Below are 11,682 nucleotides of genomic sequence, written 5' to 3'. Positions count from 1 at the left end.
AGACGTACGTGTTATTAAGGAACCTTGTAACACCAGACAAACCGGTAGGGAAGAGTTTCGTGGATATTGTTACTATCCTGCAGAAGCATTTAAACCCCACGCCGCTGCTGATAGCGGAACGATTTAAATTCTACAAAAGAATTCAACTTAAAGAAGAAAGCAACGCTGAATTCCTAACAGAACTGCGTAAGTTATCAAAGTACTGCCAGTTCGGAACAGGACTAGCAGACGCACTGAGAGATAAGTTTGTGTGTGGGCTCCTAAGGGAAGGAACCCAGAAGCAACTGCTAGAGGAAAAGGACCTTACGCTGGACAAAGCTTTCAGCATTGCAGCATCCCACGAGGCAGCAGCATGGGGCGCTGCAGAGATACAGCAAAGGCCATTGGAATTCAGCACCAATGAAATGGCATTGGACACAACAAAGTGCTATCGTTGTGGAAGGACAACGCATGACCAGAACCAGTGCTGGTTCAAAGATAAAGAATGCAGGCAATGTGGCAAACTTGGTCACATAGCGAGAGTATGCCGGTCCGGAAAGAAGACCAGCAGCAAAAAGTCACCGCAGGAGAAGTACAAAAAAGTACACAAGGTGACAGAGAACAGTTCGGATGAACAGAAGACGGATTCAGACTCCAGCAGTAAGCAACTGGGTTGTCTGAAAATACATAATGTGGGTAACACAGCAGACCACCAAACTATCTGGGTCCTGCTTCGGATAGCAGGAGTCCAAGTGAAGATGGAATTGGACACTGGGTCGGCATTAACGGTCATGAATAAGCAAGATTACAAAAGGTTATTCTCGCACATTCCCCTGAGGGATACGGAGATTGTATTGAAAACATACACGGGGCAAATAGTATACCCCAAAGGAAAGATAAAAGTAAACGTGGTCTACAATGGTAAAGAAAGTCAGAAAATGGACTTGTATGTGTTACCTGATGGAGGTCCGCCACTACTGGGACGGGAATGGGTCCGGAGAATAAATGTGGACTGGCATTCCATACAAGCACTGACTGTAGATGCCTGTAAGGAGGACGACATCAAACCTAAACGACTGTCCAAAATCTTAGACGATGCTAAGGAGGTGTTCCAACAGGGACTTGGAACACAGAAAGGAATTACGGCAACCATCAAGGTTGAAGAACATGCAAACCCAAAATTTTTCAAAGCCAGACCGGTGCCTTATGCGATACGACCTGCTGTGGAAGCAGAGCTGGAAGGGCTAGAACGTTCAGGGGTACTGTCCAAGGTGGACTGGAGCGAATGGGCTACACCCATTGTTCCTGTCATGAAGCGTTCGTTGAGCAACAAGCCGGGGGAACCTGGGAAGGTTCGCATCTGTGGCGATTTCAAGATCACTGTTAATCCGGTTCTTCACATGGTGCAATATCCGCTTCCGCGGATTGAAGATATCTTCGCTTCGCTGTCTGGCGGGAAACACTTCACTAAGATAGACCTGGCGCAGGCGTACCTACAGATGGAAGTTGATGAAGCATCACGTCAGTATCTCATGATCAACACGCATAAGGGCTTATATCGGTATAATAGACTGGTTTTTGGAGTGGCATCGGCTCCAGCGATTTGGCAAAGGGCCACGGAGCAGGTATTGCAGGGAATTCCAGGCACACAATGCTACCTGGATGATATCCTGATTACAGGAGATAACGATAAGGATCACCTCGCGAATTTGGAGCAGGTGCTCATCAGATTGAAAGAATATGGGCTCAGAGTTAATCGCCAGAAATGCGAGTTCTTTCAAAAGCGAATCTCGTACTGCGGCCACGTCATTGACCGGGAGGGGCTCCATAAGTCACCTGACAAGATCGAAGCTGTTGTAAAAGCTCCTGCACCGGAAAATGTATCCCAGTTGAGGTCGTTCCTCGGGTTGGTTAACTATTACCACAAGTTTCTTCCAAATTTATCCACGGTGTTACACCCGCTAAACACTCTTTTGCAAATGGGAATACCACGGAAGTGGAGCGATGATTGTAAGCGGGCTTTTCAAAAGAGCAAGGCACTGATCACCTCTAAGGAAGTGTTGGCTCACTTTAACCCAACGCTGCCTATTCGCTTAGCTTGTGATGCTTCTCCATATGGTATCGGGGCAGTGCTCTCACATAAGTTTCCAGATGGCTCGGAAAGGCCAGTCGCTTTCGCATCCAGATCATTGACCTCCGCTGAGCGCAACTATGCTCAGATAGATAGGGAGGCTCTCAGCCTCGTGTGGGGAGTTAAGAAATTTAACCATTACCTGCAAGGCCAAAAGTTTACGCTGCTGACAGATCACCAGCCGTTGGTTTCCATTTTCAACCCTAAGAAGGGTGTTCCGGTAATGACGGCGCAGAGGCTTCAGAGATGGTCCCTTTTCCTAGGGGCACATCAATATGATATTGAATTCAAAGGTACAAATCAACATGGTAATGCTGATGGGCTGTCGCGCCTGCCACTACCTACAGCGGAAGAGGCACCGGCAGTTGACCCTGTCGAGATATTTCACTCGACCATCATCGAATGCTTACCAGTCACCAATGTGGGTATTGAGAGAGAGACCCGAAATGACACAATACTGCCTCGGGTCTACGACTTGACAGTGAAGGGATGGCCAGCACATGGCGAACCACTGTTACCAGCATTCTCAGCCAGACGAGAACAGCTGTCCGTATGTCAAGGAACATTGATGTATGGAACAAGGGTGATTATTCCTCCGAAATTAAGAGAGAGAGTTCTGAAAGAATTGCACGAAGGTCATCTGGGGGGAGTCAAGATGAAAAGCCTTGCTAGGGCTTATGTGTGGTGGCCAGGTATCGACAAACAAATAGAGGATCTGACTAAAAGCTGCTCAGGGTGCCAAAAAGTTCAAAATGCACCTCCAATTGCACCGCTGCATCCGTGGGAATGGCCTTCAGCCCCATGGCAACATGTGCATATCGACTTTGCAGTTCCATTCATGGATTCCATGTTTTTGATAGCAGTAGACGCACATTCTAAATGGCCAGAAGTGATTAAGATGTCGACCACTACCTCTGAGAAGACGATTGCAGTTCTAAGAACCATATTTGCAAGGAATGGGTTGCCGGAGCAAATATGTTCAGACAACGGACCACAGTTCGTGTCAGAAGAATTCCAGAAATTCATGAAAAAGAATGGGGTGAAACACTATACATCTGCCTCATATCATCCGGCTACAAATGGGTTGGCCGAGAGATTTGTACAAACGTTCAAAAAGGCGATAAAGGCCATGAGTGAAGACCATAGTCCACTACAACACAAGGTGGACAATTTCCTGATGGCGTATCGAAACGCCACGCATGCAGTGACAAATCAAAGCCCTGCCATAATGTTCTATAACAGAAGGTTGCGGTCCCGGTTGGATTTGTTAAAACCCAATGTGCGAAGGGAAGTCGAAAACAAGCAATTCCAGCATGTAAATAACAAGGCCACTCGTAGTTTCGAAATAGGACAACCAGTGTTGGCCAGGGACTATAGGAATGATAAATGGCAACCTGGAACAATTCGTGCACGACAAGGACCCTTGATGTACACGGTAGACGTTGGAGAGAACGTAATACGACGTCATGCTGACCAACTTGTGGAATCGAGAACAAGGGTAGACCCCATGTCTACGGCAGAGACACCAGTTGAGGAATTTATTGAGCCTGTAGCATCTACCTCAGACTCGAACGTACATGATGATGTTCAATCCATAGGAGATCAAGTGGATGAGTCACCCCAGCAACGAGAACCAGAGACCCCTGAAAGGCGTTATCCGGCCCGGATCAGGAGGCCTCCTCAGAGACTGAATCTTTGAACAGTTTTGTGTGTAAATTATATATATGTTATCCATGTAATGTTTAATTTGGGGTGCACACTGTAAAGCTAAAAGGGGAGGAATTGTAGCGTATGTAACCTGTACCACCTTAAGAGGATACCTTAAGTTGATGGACTACTTTTTGATGGCTCCTGTACATTGTAGTACCGGTGGTGACCACACCGGTATATAAACCCTGCGGAGCAAAGTGTATCTCAGTTCAGCCCTGACCCTCAATCACTAAAGACCTGTTTACTTACTTCTGTAGTCTGTGTCCTGTTATTCAACATAACTGCAATTGAAAACACAGACTCAACACCCGGCCTCGGGGATTCCAAACCGTCCGCGCTCATGATCCAAATGCTCACGCTCTTGGGTGCTGAACCGGAATGTTTCATCTTCCGGGAGCTTTTCCTCTACCAACTGCCTGAACAGGTTCAGGCTGCCCTGGCCAGCTCCGACATTAATGACTGCGCCAAGCTTGTGGCCGAAGCCGATAAGATTTTCACGGTTACCCAGCAGTGTTGTGCGGCTACGAGGCACCCACCCCCCATAGACACGGTCCCGGCTTCTCCTACAGCGGGCTGGTGCTCCTACCACACCCGTTTTGGCGCGAAAGCACGATGCTGCCGTTCCCCCTGCAGTTTTTCGGCAAAAAAAAAACAAGAAGGCACTGGCGGCATCCCTGGCGACGGATGACCAAATCTAACGGGCGTTCCGTGGTGGCGATGGCCGTCGGTTCTACGGGGAAACTCCTCTATATCACCGATTCCCTCTCGGGCCACCGTTTCCTTTGTGACACCGGGGCGCAGTGTAGCATTCTACCTGCGTCGAAGCTCGACACGCAGGCTGGGAACCTCGGTTTTCCCTCGTAGCGGCTAATGGCGCAGCTATTCGAACGTTCCGAAAGCGACGGGTCGAAGTCTGTTTCGGCGGTCAGCGCTTCTTTTGGGATTTCGTCATAGCTACAGTCTCACAGCCTATCCTAGGGGCCGATTTTCTGTGTGCCAACAGCCTACTCGTCGATGTCCGACACCGCCGGCTGATCAATGCGGCCACCTTCCACTCGATCCCATGCTTCCACGGTACCTCCGTGGCCCGTTCCATTGCCTGTGCTTTTCCTCCTCCACATGATTTCACGCGGCTCCTCGGGGAGTTTCCGGAGCTGACAAGGCCCAGCTTCTCCTCTTCAGTGATGAAACATGGTGTTGAACATCACATCACCACCACTGGCTCCCCGGTTTATGCACGGGCTAGAAGGCTCGAACCCGGCAAGCTTGCAGCTGCGAAGGCGGAGTTCACCACAATGGAGCGGCTCGGCATCATTAGGCGATCGAACAGTCCCTGGTCTTCGCCTCTCCACATCGTGCCAAAACCAGGTGGAGGCTGGTGGCCATGCGGTGACTACCGATGCCTCAACGACACCACCACTCCGGATCGGTACCCGATCCTGCATATCCAGGACTTCTCGGCCCACTTGGCGGGAAATACTATCTTCTCTAAAGTCGACCTCGTCCGTGGATATCACCAGGTTCCAGTGCACCCACAAGACGTCCCGAAAACCGCGGTCATCACCCCTTTTGGCCTCTTTGAGTTCCTGTGGATGCCGTTTGGCTTAAAGAACGCAGCACAGGCGTTCCAGCGTTTAATGGACTCCGCTCTATGGGACCTGCGTTTCCTTTTCGTCTACCTGGACGACATACTCATCGCCAGTGCCAGCAAGGAGGAGCACATCTCCCATTTGCGTTCCCTGTTTACGCGCCTCAGCCAGCACGGGTTAATCATCAACCCGGCCAAGTGCCAGTTCGGCCTACAACAAATCGACTTCCTGGGACACCGCATAACATCGGATGGCACCGTCCCTTTGGCGACGAAGGGTGAGGCGGTTACTTCTTTCCCGCAGCCGTCAACAGTCAAGGCCTTGCAGGAGTTCCTGGGGATGGTTAACTTCTACCACCGTTTCGTCCCCAAGGCGGCTCAACTCATGCAACCTCTGTTCGGGGCCCTCAAGGGCAAGTCCGGTAAAGACCCAATCAACTGGACAGCTGAAATGATCCAGGCATTCGGTGACACCAAGAATGCTTTGGCCAACGCAACCATGCTGGCACACCCACTTCCAGGTGCTACCATCGCCCTTACCACCGACGCATCAGACTACGCCATTGGTGCGGTGCAAGAGCAATGGGTCAACGGCACGTGGTAACCGCTGGCGTTTTTCAGCCGTCAATTGCGAACAAATGAGAAAAAGTACAGCACCTTTGATAGGGAACTACTGGCCCTTTTCCTCGCCATTCGCCATTTCCGGTTTTTATTGGAGGGGCGCCCCTTCATGGCTTTTGTCGACCACAAACCCTTTACGTTCGCCATGGCCAAGACCACTGAACCGTGGTCCGCTCATCAACAACGTCACTTGGCGTTCATTTCCGAATTTACTACGGACATTCAACATGTGTCTGGTAAGGACAACCTGGTAGCAGATTGCCTCTCCCGTGCGACGGTCCATGCGGTGCACCTGGGGATCGACTACGCCCTCATGGTGAAAGATCAGGTTTCGGATTTGGAGGTCAAATCATATCGAACCGTTCCCTCCAGCTTCCAAGCAACCGACGTCGTCTTCCAGGACGCAGGTGCCACGCTCCTTTGCGACGTTTCCATGGGAGTCCCTCATCCCATAGTGCCAGTCGAATGGCACCGGAAGGTTTTTGATGCCATACACGGGTTGTCGCACCCAGGGATGAAGGCTTCGCAACGGCTTATGTCAGCCAAGTTCGTTTGGAAGGTGATGCACATCAATGTCCATGACTGGGCTAATACCTGCGTCGTATACCAGAAGGCCAAAGCCCAGCGTCATGTCAAGGCTCCAGTAGCTGCGTTCACTGTTCCAGAGCGTCGTTTCGACCACGTGCATGTGGACCTCGTGGGGCCGCTTTCGCCTTCTCAAGGTTATACTCATCTCCTTACCATAGTGGACTGCACCACTAGGTGGCCAGAGGCAATTCCTTTGGTTTCCACGACGTCGGCAGACGTCGCTAGAGCTTTCATCTCCTGTTGGGTCGCCCATTTCGCAGTACCGGCGGACATATCCTCTGACCGCGGGCCGCAGTTTTCCTCGGATCTTTGGAATGCTGTGGCTCAGGGGCTCAGTACCAAGCGTCATCGCACCACCGCCTACCATCCTCAGGCAAACGGCCTTTGCGAGCGATTCCACAGGTCGCTTAAAGCCTCTCTGCGGGCCAGTCTTCAAGGCACAGGATGGGTGGACAGACTCCCATGGGTCCTGTTGGGTCTTCGTACGGCGCCCAAAGATGAGCTACTATCGTCTTCAGCTGAACTCGTCTATGGGCAGCCACTCCGGGTACCAGGAGATTTCCTCCCTTCGCCCACAGAGCCATGGTCCGCCTCCCGGCAACTCGTTCGCCACCAAGAAGCGGCCAGATGCTTTGCCCCGATCCCTACGTCCAATCACAGTTTGCAGACTTCTTACGTGCCACCGTGACTGAAGACTGCGGAGTATGTATTCATCCGACACGACGTTCACCGGGATCCGCTCAAGCCTCCTTACACTGGTCCTTTCCGCGTCATCGAACCGGGTGACAAATCCTTTTTGGTCGACGTCGCAAGGAAACCGGATCACATCTCAGTGGACTGCTTGAAGCCAGCTCACCTGGACCTGGATCACCCTGTCGTAGTCGCTCAACCACCCAAACTTGGCCGACCGCCCGTGGCCGCTGCACCTGATCAACCAAAGCCGCCTGACATCCCGCCTGCGCTCGCCGTGCCTGCTCAGCCACCACCATCTGCCAACACGTCCACTGGTCATCAGCTTCCTCTACCAGGGTATCGAAGTCGATCGGACAGGCTCATCAGGCCTCCTCCTCGCCTCACCTTTTCTGTTAAAGACAATTCTGGGGGGGGTGCATGTGGCGGAGCCACCAAAGGACTCAGAGCAGTTGTACATAATTCCTTTAACAGCAATGTAGTTACTATCTGTGCCTGTACCTTTAATTACACTGTTTGACTGTACAATGCCAGTTACCTTTACAGCACGTGATGACGTCATGCCGTTAGTCACGTGATGCCCCAACGGCAGGAAGAACGTGATGACGTCATGACGTCACTCTCCTGTTCAGGGGATCAGTCCTCGTGGAGTCCTCAGAGAGAATAGACCTGTTATTGATGTGTCCCAGCAGTTTCCAGTTTAAATTCATTTGTTTTCATTAAAGTTTATTAATTTAATTATCTGAGTCGAACTCAGTCTTTTGATAGGAACCTCCGTTCCTACAGTGGTACATTTTGCAAGGAAGAAAGAGGAGAAACGATACATGCTAAATGGTACAATTTTAAAGGAGATGCAAGAAGATAGAGGGACCTAGGGTTGCTTGTGTACACATCCTTGAAGGTGGCAGAACAGGTTAACAAAGCAGTTAATAAAGCATATGGGATCCTGGGCTTTATAAATAGATGCATAGAGTACAAAAGCCAGAAGGTTATGCTAAACCGATATAAAACACTAGTTCGGCCCCAGCTGGAGTATTGTGCCCAATTCTGGGCACCACACTTTAGGAAGGATGTGAAGGCTTTGGCGAGAGTACAAAAGAAATTTACTAGAATGGTTCCAGGGGTGAGGGATTACAGTTACGTGGACGGATAGGAGAAGATGGGGTTGTTCTCATTAGAGCAGAGAAGTTAAGAGGAGATTTGATAGAGGTGTTTAAGATCATGAAGGGTTTAGATAGCGTAAATAAAGAGAAACTGTTACCAATGGCTGAAGGGTTGATAACCAGAGGGCACAAATTTAAGGTGATTGGCAAGAGAACCAGAGGCGACATGAGGAAAACTTTTTTTACGCAGTGAGTGGTTAGGATCTGGAATGTACTGCCTAATAGGGTGGTGAATACAGATTCAATAGTAGCCTTCAAAAGGAATTTGGATCAATACTTGAAGGAGAAAAAATTGCAGGGATATGAGGAAAGAACGGGTGAGTGGGACTAACTGGATTGCTCTTCGAAAGAGCCGGCGCAGACGCAATGGGCCAAATGGCCTCCTTCTGCACTGTACTATTCTATGATTCTAACTATTATTCCTTAACCTTTTTCTATAATGATGAATTTTCTTTGCAAGAAGTAGCAGAGGGAAGGAACCAACTTTGGAGGGACTGCCTGAAAAGAATTCAATTAACAACTTGTAGAACACCTTACCACCATAAATAATCTAAAGTTTGAAAATGTCGCTTTCTTTTGCTAGCCCTGTCTCTTAATGGCAGGTATTAAGATCTGATGAGCTGGATGAAACCTGTAATGTAATTTCAGGTCTGATATATACTGACGAGGTTCAGTAATATCTACCTACTGTAACAAGTGCCTGCTATCAACTTTGATGTCCCAGTTTATGAAACTGAAGTTATTTGATGGAAATTGCATTGCACAGCTGTATGCAGAGTGGAGCTTGCTTAAAAAAGGCCTAATGACATAGATTACCTGATTTCCTGATGACGATTCCTCCCCTCACTGCAGGCCCTAACGTGTGACTAAGCTCTCTAGTCCGCTTACTTCTCTGACACCTTCACTGTGACTGAGAACCATACTTCTTATCACTTCTCCCTACTCTCCCTCAAGGTCCTCATTGGCTACTGACCTTCAGGGTAGCTTTTATTTCCCGATGACTTTGTTGCTGAATTGTTGGTTCCTGCTAACCTTACTTAGCGTGTACATGAACCACACCTCCTTCTTGGCTAATTCAACCTGCATCTAGATTCACCCAATCCCTTGCCTCTGACTTCTCTGCCTTTCTGTTTTCACTCAATCTGATCATGCAGGCTAATTCTCCCCCTTCCCGCCCTCATGCAAGGCATTTCCATCTCCAAAATTATAGACTGGTAAGGCCGTTTCCAACTACTTCCTCATCACCCTTCTCATCCTGCACCTCTATGTAAAAAAAAACTGTCTTCTATCTTCTGCACCAGTGCCCACCATGACATCATTGGGCTAGATTTTCGTGGAGCCATCAGGCGGGGTTTCAGGCATGTGGGGGGGGCGGGAAATCCCGAATTTGGGGGTCCCGACACCATCCCGCCCAAAACCCCGCCCACGTAAGTTTCAGGGGTGGCGGGTACCCGCCCTGCACTGGGACCCGCCGTTAACAGGCAGTTAACAGGCAGTTTTTAGCCTAATCCCTATTTTGAGGGGTTTTGTGTAGGTTTCCCGATGGCTCCAAACCACGCCAGGTTAGAGCAGGCGGGCCGTCGGGTTGAAGGAGTTGGAGGGGTCGCGATGTTGGCGCTCAGGTGAGTGATGGGTGCATGAGTGTAAAGGTAAGTGTGTTTGGTGTGTCTAAAGTGTGTAAAGAACTTTTACTTACCTGTACTTACTTTCACAGCCTTTCTTCCTGTAGCCGTCGGGAGCGCATCACTCAGCCGGTACTTAAAGCTGAACGGCTGCGATCTGTGAAAAGTGACAGCCTTCAGCTTTGAGTGCCGGTAAGAGTTTTAACTGAGTCTGTGCAGAATGACTCATGTCAGAACTCAGACTGTCAGTGTTTGACAGCTTCAAACAGCTGTGAAACACTGATATTTCATCTGTCAAGAACTCTTGACAGATGAAATTGTAGTCTGTGACATCACCTGTTGCCGGGTGGCCCTTAATTGGCCTGCTGAGCCCGCTGGGCGCCTTCTTCCCGACAGGTTCGGGAAAATCTACCCCATTGTCTGTTTTGACATACTCATTAACTACCTTGTCAAAGCCTTCAGTTGTCTCATCCCACCAGAGCCCTGATAGATCATCACTGCTCCCCAAGGTAAAACAGCCACCTCCTCTACCTCAGTGGACGAGACATTAAACTGAGGTTCTGTTCTGAGGGTTCAAGTGGATGTTAGAGATCCCGTGCCACTATTTGAAGAAAAGCAGAGAGATTCCTGACCAATAGTTTCCCCTTGGCCAAAATTCCTCCCTCAACCAATACCACATGCAACTTTGTTAACTGTAACAGTGGCTACAGGTCTAATCCATTTATATTTAAAAGCACCCTGTATGTGTGACCACAAGTTGATTTTGTAATGTTTGCTTTATGATAAACATCTGGCAACTAATAACCCATAATTAAAATAGATTGCTTTGTTTCAATCATGAAACAGACAAAGAACTCTTTTGTGTGTACAGATGCTTCAGTCTAGCCTAGACTTCTCAACAAGGTAAGAATTCAGGGAGGAACTGTTGATGCTAAAACAAAATTCTGTTCTGTTTAAAATTGAGACGATTTTTTTCATGTTCACTGATTCAGAGGAAAATGTTCTGCATAAGTGGTTTGTAAATCTTACAACATAACTTCAAAGTTACATGAATTTTCTTGGGTGAACATCCACCTGAGGAACTTGCCTGAAACCAGTTCCTAATTGTATAGTATTTCAGGCTCAGTTTACAGACAGGGTTCTTTTGTAAGAATTCAAAGCTTTGGCAAAGTAACAAAGCTTTGATGGTGCTTTTCGGAGCTTAAAGCTTTCTGCTGGTCAAAAATGGTTCAAAAGCATGTTTTTCAACTATTTTAATGAAGTGCTAACAAAAATGTGGCAGCTTGCAGCAATTATAAGTCCTGATTGTGAGAAATGTGAATCTGTTGTTAAAAGAAATGAAAGCTTAGATTTTCCTTAATCTGCCCCAGGAGAGCTTGGACGGGACTTCTGCCCCTACCCTGACGCCTCCCTCACTCTGACCCATTTTCCTGAGTCAGGGATCATTAGCTATGCAGGCTAGGCGCCTGACAGGATCCCCGCCACCAAGAGGAAATTTGTCACTGCTGGAGCGGAAAATGCCAGTGGTGCTGCAGTGGGACCAGCACCCGGAGAGATGGGGAACATTTAAATGGGGGTAAAAAAGCCCTG

This window comes from Somniosus microcephalus, chromosome 6, assembly GCF_052327205.1.
Source record: "Somniosus microcephalus isolate GS21.2 chromosome 6, FLI_Smic_1.0, whole genome shotgun sequence".
Classification (NCBI taxonomy): domain Eukaryota; kingdom Metazoa; phylum Chordata; class Chondrichthyes; order Squaliformes; family Somniosidae; genus Somniosus; species Somniosus microcephalus.
The sequence above is the reverse complement of the archived record's forward strand: the minus strand, read 5'-3'. Positions refer to the sequence as shown.